The following is a 12,686-nucleotide window of genomic DNA, read 5'->3' on the forward strand; positions in this document are numbered from 1 at the left end:
GCCTTATCAGAAACCAGGATCTTGCGTGCTGAAGCAATTCACAATGAATCACAAACAAGTTGTAATTTACCAGCTCAACCTCACGCGCCCCATAGGCACAAACACGCTCTGTAGCTACCACATGGGCCAAAGTTTTAGTGGTTGGGAGTAATGGGTTGGGATTTTCGCGACTGACGAGTTTGAGCTGAATAGCATTTACTGAAGAATTAATTTGTGACAGTAATGTCGGAGGCAGTGGTCATTCTGTCGTGGCTGCCGGACCACCAACTTGGGGGGCGAGGTCAGGCACCAAGGATCCCCCAGTAATGAGCCACATGCACATCCCTAAAATCAGTATACTAACGAGGGTGTACTTACAATGTTATTGAGCCACGCGTGGATCGTGTTCCCACCATCATCTATTTTACTCCCAGTTTTTAACGGACTTCCCCCTCACGACGTTAATTTAAATTACTACTGCTTTGCCTAACCGAGAGCGGTGTTAGCAGCGCGTATCGATATATCCCCTCTCGTAGTGCCTTTGCTCGACTGCTATTACTTCCCGACCGTTGTCTGTCGTAAGCGAGTTTGGGTCGCGAGTCAGTTGGAACGCGTCTGGAGCACAGTCCGGACCAGCCAGTCGTGGTTGCAGTGCAGCACTAGTGCATTTGGGTTGGAGCAGCAGTGAGGTCTGCGTCGACATGGCTCGCCCGACAATTGCCGCTACGCATCACTTGCTTGCTTAGTTACTGTTGTGTATCGTTCAGGTCTTCGTGGAAGTGTTTGTCAGGTTGTGTGTGTAGTTGGCGTTATTTCCACTGACGACGATTTTAGATGTTGTCGGCATTCTGAGGCGAGTCTCTCGGTTGCTGCGGACCAGGGAGGTTATCTCCGCGTAGTGCAGTCGGCTGGGTCCGCTGGCGGTCCCTGCAGAGTACCAGAGCGTCTGTGGAGCTGTCCGATCGCTACGAGGTTCGTGGTTCACCGACCCAGCACGTCAAAGTTGAGGAGTGGTTTCATCTACCCAAGCCACGTCCATTTATGTTATGTGGTTCGTTTCGGTGGTTCGCTGTTGGGGAGGTTTTCCTGTGAATAACACTGAGTGTTTCTATTGCTGAAATTTAGCCGCCATGCAGTGCAATGAACTACAATGGTTGACTACAATTCAAATGCACCAGCGGAATTTTCTGTCTTGTGGCCTTTAGTGTTCAGGTTACCTGCCCTGGCCCCTAACGTAATTTCAGGCAGCGTCTTTTCCTCATCTGTTGTCGCTGTCCAACATGGTGTGTACTTTTGACAGCTAATACATATTTCATTGTGGATAGTCACCTTTTGCACTTAAGTTCTCATGTACCGATTGGTGAGAAGCAAGTCGCTTTGTCAGTCAGTCCGTGGCTGTCCCCTGGTTGGGTTCCGACGGATCGAGTGTAGTTGGTCTCACCACCCGTCTCATCTAAGTGAACGAGGGCAGACAGACCTCCCTGGAGGCTTTCTTTAGTGTCCTTCTCACCGGTGTTTAATCGTCTGTATAATCTATCATAGCCAATGATTTACAATTTTTACAGAAACCAGATGGCAGTTATAAGAGTCGATGGACACGAAAGGGAAGCAGTGGTTGGGAAGGGAGTGAGACAGGGTTGTATCCTCTCCCCGATTTTATTCAAACTGTATATTGAGCAAGCAGTAAAGGAAACAAAAGAAAAATTGGGAGTAGGAATTAAAATCCACGGAGAAGAAATAAAAACTTTGCGGTTCGCCAATGACATTGTAATTCTGTCAGAGACAGCAAATGTCCTGGAAGGACAGCTGACTTGAAAGGAGGATGTAAGATGGACATCAACAAAAGCAAAACGAGAATAATGGAATGCAGTCGAATTAAATCGGGAGATGCTGTGGGAATTAGATCAGGAAATGAGACGCTTAAAGTAGTAAATGGGTATTACTATTTGGGGAGAAAAGTAACTGATGATGGTCGAAGTAGAAAGGATATAAAATGTAGACTGGCAATAGCAAGGAAAGTGTTTCTGAAGAAGAGAAATTTGTTAACATCGAGTATAGATTTATGTGCCAGGAAGTCGTTCGTGAGGCGACAAGGGATCACCAATATAGTATTGGAGGGCAACGTGAAGAGTAAAAATAGCAGAGGGAGACCAAGAGATGAATACACTAAACAGATTCAGAAGGATGTAGGTTGCAGTACGTACTGGGAGATGGAAAAACCTTGCACAGGATTGAGTAGCATGGAGAGCTGCATCAAACCAGTCTCTGGACTGAAGACCACAACAACAGCCAATGATTTAAAAAAATTCTTGCTTTTACTGGGTTTTATGTATTTTTTGAATTTTGGAAAATCAACTGTGGGCATTCAGTCACGTAAATCCTTATTTAAAAAAAATAGAAAAAAACATTGCGGCCTTCTGCCTTTGAAAGGTTATGGTAATTTATTTTAAAGTCTTGAAAATTTTATTGTGGACCTTCAGCCGTTTGTGTTGCATCTTGTTTATGTTTGTCTATTCACCCTTACCTTGAGACTCTTAGCCTCACTGTGTATATACATGTTAACTATTTTATTTGCAATTTTAACTGCACGTTTTTAACATTTGAGATTTATCTTCTTGCTTTAAGATTTCTTGGTGGGAGGCCTTCAGCCGTGAAATAATTGCCTTTTTGAAACTCGTAGTTCTAAAGGTTCAGCTATGAGCCAATTTGGTTTAAAAGTGTTATTCAATTACAATTTTGACTGAACCTGACCAACACCTTGTGTGACGTCGGTGGCATTCGTTACGTCATATACAAAGGAAATTACGTATATATTTTACATATTTTTATTTTTAATTTATCAGCATGATTCTTTCTCTCAACAATATTGTCTTTTCTTATCACTTTTACTTACGTGCATCAGTAAATATGAAACGGGTTCTTGAAGGGCTGCAGTTATTCATGTACAACTTTAGATTTTGAACTTGATGACTAAAATGTAGTTGTCACTAACTGAATTGAATGTAATTTTGTTAATTTCTATTTACTGATTGCAAAGCAAGGCTTGCGAGAATTTCGATTGTTGCCGTGGAGCGGCCAAGATAAAACTTACTGAATTCATGAAATGTGTAAAATTGAAAAACTTGAACTTTAACTTAAATTAATTATCTGTTGCAATTTAAAAAGGTTCTTATAACGAAATGTCTCGCATTTACAGTTACTGTTAACAATGAAAAATAAATTAATACTTCGGCGAGTAATGGCCGACCAGAGGCTGCATCTGAAGATGAGCTTCTCGCAGCGAAAATTACTTAAAAATGCTTATTAAAAATAAGTAGCTACTGCGAGCATTTGAGGTGACAACTATTACAATGAAATTCATTTTGTAATAATAATAACAAGTTTATTTTAGCAATAAATACGAATAACTTACATAAAATATGTGTAGCCGCTCAATGGCTGCCATCCGTATAGCGAAACAAAACAGTGTGTCTACCACAAAATACGTCCTTCCTCCTCGGCCATACAATCGCGTCTCTTTTGATCCTTTTTTATTTTCATAGACATTAAATAAAGTTGCTACTCTTTAATTATCGCTGCATATCAGATGTTTCAAGAACATTAACTATATCTTTTACACTAATTATACTCATAAAATACTTAATTACGGTTTACAACCGATAAAAATGTCAATATTTATGTGGCGTACCGTAACACTTGTTTGGCCCTTTCCGCAATCCTAATCACCTAGCGGGCGTCTCAGTTATCACCCTTCAAAACTTAATAATAAAATGTATAAATTAAAATGATCAGTATCAACGCATTATTGTCTTTAACAAGCTTCTGCGACAAAATATTCTAAACAAGTAAATTCCAACTGAACTAAATTTATTCTTGTTGACGAGAGCTACCCCATCAAAACAAACTGCACCACATTGAATAGATCTTGAGGATATTACACCACGTTGAACAGCTAGTGAAGCTCTGGTCACCAGTTTACACAGGACAACACACCACAGGACTTTGAGTGCCCAGTGCACCACCTTAAACGTACGGCATTACGCATGATGCTTTATACAAGGAAAAAACTACTTGTTTTCTCGATCGGAAGAACTTAAATAGCTTAGCTAGAAAATGAAACAGACCAGCTCAACTGCGCTATATCTGCAAAGATATTCCTCGTGCCACATAAGTAATCAATAAACCAGCGTAAGAGAGTGCGATGCACCACACGTAACTTAGAGGGGGCAGCCATATTTGGTGAAATAAAATTTCTTACACTCGTTTTCTGACGTAAAAATACACTGAAAACCACTGTGAAAAGGCCACGCCGATCATGTGTTACCGCAATTTGACAAATCATCAATTCGTTGCTCACAATGAGTACGGCAAACTTCCAGTACACTTCCTGGTATTCACCTGTATACATAACGCTTGTATTACTTTTACAGGCACTGCAACTAATGACGCAATCCTCCGCTTTTATCTCGCATGTGGCAAAAAAAAAAAAAAGAAAAGAAAACCAAACAAGAATTGCAAATACAATCATGGTTAAATCTGTAATCAAGTCCCGCCGCAACAGCGTAGAACGTCACTGTAGGACACTTACAGCAACAAGCACAGAGAGAGAGAGAGAGAGAGAGAGAGAGAGAGAGAGAGAGAGAGAATGAACAACCCACTGCTTGCTGTTAGCCTCAAGTCAAACAGAATAACAGCAATACCATGCGACAACACTGGAAGAACTGACATGGGTCTCACTTCCGCGCTATGACGTAATTGCAGCCACAGACAATACTGAACTTTTTCGCTCCTGTTGACGATGCGCATAGCCGACCACACAAAGTCCGTAGTTAATTTGTAGCGTCTGCTGTCCAGAACCTTCCACACAATTCCAACGACGGCTACTGCATATGTATTAGCACCTTTTTCACTGTAAGATAACTTCGTGTCCAAAATTATATCAACAAACCGAAATTTTGCAAAGTGACGTTTATTTTGCCACAAAACAGTATAATCACATGACAGTAAAGTAGAAACAGTGTAAAGAATACAGAACGTAAACAACTGCAACATGCATAACGGTAGACAAAAAAGGTTTTAGTTTTTTCCAACTGACCGGATATATACACACATTCCGACAACTGCGCTCAGTGGGGTCTATGACCACCTCTGGCAGCAATACAGGCCTGACAAATGACGGGGAATAATGTGAATGATGTCACTAGTTACATGTTGATGCAATAAGGCCCATACTTCCTGCAGCACTGCTCGCAAGTTTTGGAGAGTGGTTGGTGGATGCTGACGTGATGCAACCTGACTTCCTAGTCCGTCCCAGATGTGCTCTATTGGACTCAAATCGGGAGAGCGAACAGACGACGCCAGGTTTGCAGTATCTTCCAAGAAAACTTCAACCACCTGTGCTTTACGAGGTCGAGGATTATCGTCTTTCAGAGCTGAGTACACAACACTTCGCAACAGTCGCACAGGACGTCACAAGATCTCATGACGATAGCTGACAGCAGTTAAAATTGGCTGATTTAACCTTACAGTTTCATGAAGAGGTGTCGAGTGGTTAACAGCATCCCTCCCGGACCGTTAGGGATCATTCTGCATAGCAGTCTCTTTCCACAATGAATGGATCATGAAATCGTGTTCCACGTTTCCTCCACATGCGAATCCATCGGAATCTCTGTCCAGACAAAATCGGGACTCATGTGTGTAAAGAGCATTGGTCCACTGTTTTATCGTGAGGAAGTTCTTGTCGCCTTTCCGCTTCAGGTGCGCTTCCTGCAGTCCAGGTCTGCAAGTTAACTTGGTGAAGAGCCTTGAGAAGGAAATTAACAAGAGTGAATTATGTTTGACACACAACACCAAAGGCTATGAATCGTTATTTCAAGACTTCCTTCACAGAGGAACGTAATTCAGAGAGAACCTCATGTTAAACTTGTTGCTGTAATTGCTTTGGACCTCACCAGAAACTTGGCACTTCTCTGGTTGCCGTTGTTAATATTTTACTTGCGTGTTTATCATTATCGTTTGAAAGTTAGCGTGAGTGATGGCAGTTACCGATTTTTCCAGAGTACGACTGATTTTCCTGTGGGTCGGTTCCTAACTGTTGAGTATCATATTTAATGTTTTTAATCTATATTCTTGAATTTAAATTTTACTCTGTCGTTTTAAATCTCCTCAGAGCATATCTTACACATTATGCCTTGGTTTGTTTAATGAAGTGGTATATAACTGACCTCCCGTGTTTTTTATAGCCAAATGTTACTAATTGCTTGAATAGGTGTCGTATCGATGCAAATGCTATTTTTAATTGTCTTGCTGTCTCAGTATCCCAGTTAAAGTTCTGCATTATTCTTATCCTGACTAATTGCTGTTACTAAGCCAAAGCTCCACTAGGCTTGTTATGTCAACTCCTGTGAACCTAATAATTTCAGACGTATATGCCTTTAACTCTGGTAAAATAAAAGTTATTTAACGAATCCAATTAGTCATTCGAAGGCCTTCATTGTTTGTTAGTTAAACACATAATATACAACAAATGTACAGGGTAAATTTTGTTCTCTTATTAAATGTTGAGATGTATTTTTCAAAACATTTTCTCTTAAGAAAAATTCTCATTTTTGCAGAAGCCAGGTCAACAAATTTTTTTTTGCAGATATTCTGCTTAAGAATTGTACTTATTTATGATCCGGTATCTTACCAACTAAATCTACCTCGCTGCTCCTTGTCAACAATAAAAAAACGGCATGCGAAGTTTTTGTTCGTTGGAAATAGTCTTCACGGGTGTGCCGCCGGATGACGTTGTGCAAATCCCACAATATTTCCTCGGAGCAACTGTCCGACATCATCAGGTGGTTGAACATAGTGGCACTATTTAAACATGTGCTTACTTCAACAAAAAAAATGGTTCAAATGGCTCTGAGCACTATGCGACTTAACTTCTGAGGTCATCAGTCGCCTAGAACTTAGAACTAATTAAACCTAACTAATCTAAGGACAACACACACATACATGCCCGAGGCAGGATTCGAACCTGCGACCGCAGCGGTCACGCGGTTCCAGACTGAAGTGCCTTTAACCGCACGGCCACACCGGCCGGCTTACTTCAACATACTTCTTATTTCAAGACCAATATTTTGAACAAGTGGACGGTGTCGCCATAGGGAGCCCTCTTTTTCCTGTATTGGCCAATTATTTTATGGAGCCACTCTCAAACCCTCTTGTTTTCTGCGGTATGTTGACGATACGTTTGTGGTGTGGCCACACGGACTAGATACTCTACCTACGTTTCTTCCACATTTAAATTCGCTCCATCCGAATATTAACTTCACTATGGAAGTGGAAAAAGATGGCACTTTACCTTTTCTTGATGTTTTGGTGCGAAGGAAAGCATATGGAACCTTGGGACACAGCGTATACCGCAAGCCAACGCATACAGATCTATATTTGCAGACCACAAGCTGTCATCATCCAGCACAATGCGGTAGTGCATTACGTACGCTAGTTCATAGAGCACGTGTGGTATCTGACTCTGAAAGCCTGCCGAGGGAGATGCAACATTTGAAGACAGTCTTACGTCAAAACGGTTATTCTGAGAGACAGATACGTAGAGCATTCATGCCCAAGCGAGTTCAATCTATGGAGCAGAATGAAGATACGAAGACACCCATCACCTTGGCCCTCTTGCCGTACTTTGGTGCCATGTCGTCAAGAATCGGAAGAGTCCTCGGAAGATATGACATCAAGTGTGTTTTCCGACCATCTGCAAAACTGAGGAACCTGTTAGGTTGGGTTAAGGATAATCACGGTCTGAGGAAACGTGGTGTGTACAAGATTCCTTGTCAGTGTGGGGCGGTATATATAGGCCAGACATGTCGCACAGTACAAGAACGTTGCGATGAACATCAGCGTCATACACGCCTACGCCAACCGCAGAAATCGGCAATTGCAGAACACTGTCTGAACACACGACATCACATGATTTATGAATAGACGGAAGTCTTATCCCCAGCATCCTCTTTGTGGGATTGCGTCATTAAGGAAGCAATACACATCCGTACAGCTGATAACCTTTTCAACAGGGATGCGGGATTTCAATTGAGTACAGCCTGGAACCCTGCATTGGCTGCTGTTAAATCACGACGAGAAAGCAAAGAGCTTTCGATAATAGACCCGTCATAACTTTGGCAGCATGTTAGTAAACACAGCGTCAGCGCACGCGCAGAACGGCCGCTCTGCGTTTCCCGGCAGAGGGCGTTTGAGTCTGGTGCCATCTATCTGCAAATTTTTGCGCATGCGTGGTTCCCGCGCCTGCGCGATCTTCACGCGCGTACTCTATATACAGCGGCGTCAACATGCGAATCTTGTCAGTCGTACCTAGCCACCAGCGAGGTTCAACCACTTGATGATGTCGGACAGTTGCTCTGAGGAAATATTGTGGGATTTGCACAACGTCATCCGGCGGCACACCCGTGAAGACTATTTGCAACATATCCGCCGGGAAAGCCTGAAGAATCACTTTTTGTTCCTTATTTATAAAGTTAAAAGATTACCTCAATTAACATACGAAGTCGTGAACCCGAAACCCTGGACAAAGAACATTTACATGACAAGTATATCTTCCCGTGTTAAGGGTTTAGGAATCTATGTTATCAGTGGAGGCTCTAATTAACGTCATTTAAAATAAACTATAAGTAGTTTCTAACGTTTAACCAAATTCTTTTACAGTCAGTTGTACAGAATGATTGGGTAATGACGTTACAAACTCTCACGGATGATAGAGAAGGGACGATGTATCAATTTTAGGTAAGGGCCTCTGATGCGGAAGCGATCGTGTCGAGAGTTATGAGTGAAAATCTTTCTGATGCCTCTGACAATAGACCTCTTCTACTGCCACCTTTTTCCTTTCGACGTTTTGCAAGGAGGCAGTATCGACCAACGCAAGGGGTTAAAAATGCAGCAAATATGGGTTCGACACTGAATACCTTAAAAGCCTTGAGCACATGTTCATCTTTTCTTCTGCCAAATACATCTCTTCTCCTAAAAAAGTGCTCATAAATCTTAAGGTGCGCATTTTAGAGCACATTATTATCGTACGATTTTTCTTGTTATGGTACAGATTACCTCCACCAGTATATGGAAAGCAAAGAGGTTGCAGAAGAGGAGATCCAATCTCAGAGGTGTCAGGACGATTTCCGCTTGTAGCTTTCATTTCGGCGGTTTCCCGATAAGGATCTCTTACCTCAGATTGATATATTTACCCTCATCCATCATGCCTGAAAGTAGATATCATCATCACGGAATCACTCTTTATAGTTAATTTTTTATCAGCTTTTAGTCAGTCCTGTGGGTTGTACTGGAAGGCTCCCTGGGAAAGTAAGCAACATCTAGAAGAAAAACCGCATACAGTACGCTAGTCTCACAAATTCTGTCACAGTGCTTGCAGTACTTACCAAATAGGCATGACTAAAGACATGGGACTAATTCAACGGGAGGCTGTTAGGATCGTAGCAGGTTAGTAAAGTCCACAAGAAAAGGCAGCAGGAATGCTACGGGAACTTCAATAGGTATCCAATTAGGAAAGTCGTTGTCTAGTTTTGAGAACCTTTATTCGAAGACGACTGCGCAACCGTCATGTTGCCACCAGCTTATATTTCACGTAGGCATTGTTACTTATGAGAGATTAGGACACACACAGAGGAGTGTAGTCATCATACCCACCCTTAATACATTTATTCTCATTTATTCTACAGTGTTAATACTCTATTAATTTTGTCCAAACCTAGGCCACTTGCAATGGGTTTTCAGTTCTTTCATGAATTTCTTCTTCCGTGCAGGACGCTGCACACAATCGACATTGAAGCCGGTCTAGGCGCTGCAGTCTGGACCGGCGAGACCGCTACGGTCGCAGGTTCGAATCCTGCCTCGGGCATGGATGTGTGTGATGTCCTTAGGTTAGTTAGGTTTAACTAGTTCTAAGTTCTAGGGGACTAATGAACTCAGCAGTTGAGTCCCATAGTGCTCAGAGCCATTTGAACCATTTTTGACATTGAAGAGTATGATGAACAGTCTGGTTTCCTCAACAGTTACACTGAATATTATCTTGATCAGAGTTGCCCTATATTGCCAAATTAGCCTCTGATTTGTCAAATCGAGATCTCAGTCCATTCACGGACTTCCAAGTAGCCTATTTCTCATTACAGCCAGGAGGTAGCATTTCTGAAATTCATTTTCAGCTAGGAGGAAGTCTGGTGGTAGACCTCTATAGTTGTAACCTAGCTTTTTCAGCAGTGGTTCTAAGTGCTGTCTATATTCTAAGGAAACTCCTGCCTGACGTCAGTCATTACGGTTCCGATTCGTGTCCATAATGAGGGTACATTCTCTCCTGCACCAGTTTCTTTCTTTCCTCATTCGCAGCTATTCAGAGTTGGGGATACCCCAGCAAGATGTTAAAGCCATTCGACTGGAGAAGAATTCTGGTAAAGTGTTATGAGTTTTAAATATCATTAAGAGCTATGTCCACCTGTTTGGCATGCGCTGAATTATACCAAACAGGACATCTGTACTCTGCCAAAGAATACCATATTACCACTGCATAGGTACCTAGAGTTTCAGGTTGGCCTCCCTCCTTTCTATCCTCCCTCCCCCCCCTCTCCCTCCCCCCTCCACCATCGTGATTCAACTAACTTCCGTAGAAAATTGTACCTGGTGGTAACTTTTGACTTGAGGTTCATGCCATGATTCTTGAAAGTAATAGATCTGTGAAGTATCACTCATTGTCTACAGTGTTCCAATTCGACAACTGATTATAATCTTCAATTTTCGACCAGCTTCCCTGATAGTTAAATTAAAAGTGCGGATTTGTTTCTTTGTGGGAATTGGTTTAAGTTGATTTGTGTTGTAGTATGTGGAATGCTCTTTAAGCGCAATATTGAGGGTTTTCTCCACTGATTCAGAATCTCTGCTCTGGGTGACTAGAGCAAGGTCATCTGCAGGAAACTCCTGCTGTTGTATGCTATAGGTTGATCATTTGTGCATATACTGAACAGAGCTGGAGGCAGTATACATTCCTGATAGAAGCTGTTTTTCTCCAGTCCCCATCGACTACGCTGTTCTTGGAAGTCGACGAAGAACCTGCGATTCTGCGAAAGAGTGGCGCAGAGCGTGGTTGGGCTAAAACCCTTGATCACTTTGTGGATGTTGACTGGTAGTCGCTAGTGACTGACGGTATCATACACTGCTGATAAGTCAACAAATACTATCCTGTCACCTTACAAGCTTCAAACCCGTCTTCCATAAACTGTTTAGAAGCTGTCCGGTACAGTTATTGGTAGGTGTAAATTCAGACTGCTAAGGTATAAGTAAGGTTAAATTATTATTTATTCATTGTTTGTTTAACCTTATTTGATTAGGACCATCGGGTCCTGTCTCCTGTCGGACCAGAAATTCACACATACCTTTCTTACATCGTAGTTACTTGAGAAAGAACAATATTAATACCAGAAATAGTATTAAAATGATCTGACTGTCGGAAGTGGTAATACGGGTAAATGACACTGACTTTGAACTAATAAAGTTAACATTTGCAGTATTTATACTACTGTAGTTGTTGTCTGTAATAGTGATATTATTAGTAATAGTAATAATGATAATAACAACAATAATTATAATGAACGTTTCTTATATGGTGAGTTCTAGGAAAAGGATATTAAGGAGACTGCTTCAGCTAAAGATACTGTATGACGAGGTTCAATCCTTTTATTAATTTTTGGAAGTGACATAGTACTGCGATGGTCTAAGCATCTTTGGATTATTTCGCTTGCTATTTGATTGTCAGTGATATGTCAATGGAAATAGAAAGAATATTGTTATGAGGTACCCTCCGTCATTCACTGCACACTGGCTTGCGCAGTAGCTATGTAATTGTTGATGTAGATGTTGGTGCACTGCAGAATGACTCTCTCGCCGAACTGGTCAATAGTAGTATGAATGAATATTGTTCGCAAACGATATTGATTTCTCGGGGAGACGCGGTACAGTCAGCATTACGATGATCGTTAACGCTTCGATGACGCAGCTGTTGGCAGAACACTAACACTTGAGCACTGCGACGTACCTCAGTTTCATTACTCGCATCCAGGACACATCCACTGTACTTTGCTGTCCGCCCTCTGTAATCATTAAACGTAATGTGCCCTGCACTTCTCGGATACGAAGTAGCTTGCGTGGTGTCGCTGCTACGACAGCAATTTATCGCCGCATCAGTAATTAACAGGTCGTGTCACGCTAGAGCGGACAAATTAATTAGAACCAGCGTCACTAGCTACTGTAATAGCGCCGCAGTGCCACCAACATTCCGGCAATGTGGGCGGCTGTCGGGTACTACGTTATGCGAGTAGATGGTTCGGCCCTTGACTACCGAGCGAGTCCTGCGCAATTCACAGCATTCTGTGTCAGCACCATTTACGTGTGCGGAGCAGCACTGATATACAAGGCAAACATTAATAAAACCGGCAAATGCAGGTACGGATTCCTGAATGTTCCTTGTGTGTGGCAAATGATAGTGTTGGTAGCTGTTGTAATGCAGGATACACATAATCGTACTTTAGCTTACATTATGATGGTGGGCCACTTGCGTGAGGCTTGTGGTAGGTTTAACCCTCCAAATGTGTTATACGCACAGTCCGACGCCTCCCTGCACATTCTCTGTCTCTCTCTCA

Source organism: Schistocerca piceifrons, chromosome 3, assembly GCF_021461385.2.
Source record: "Schistocerca piceifrons isolate TAMUIC-IGC-003096 chromosome 3, iqSchPice1.1, whole genome shotgun sequence".
NCBI classification, from domain to species: Eukaryota; Metazoa; Arthropoda; class Insecta; order Orthoptera; family Acrididae; genus Schistocerca; species Schistocerca piceifrons.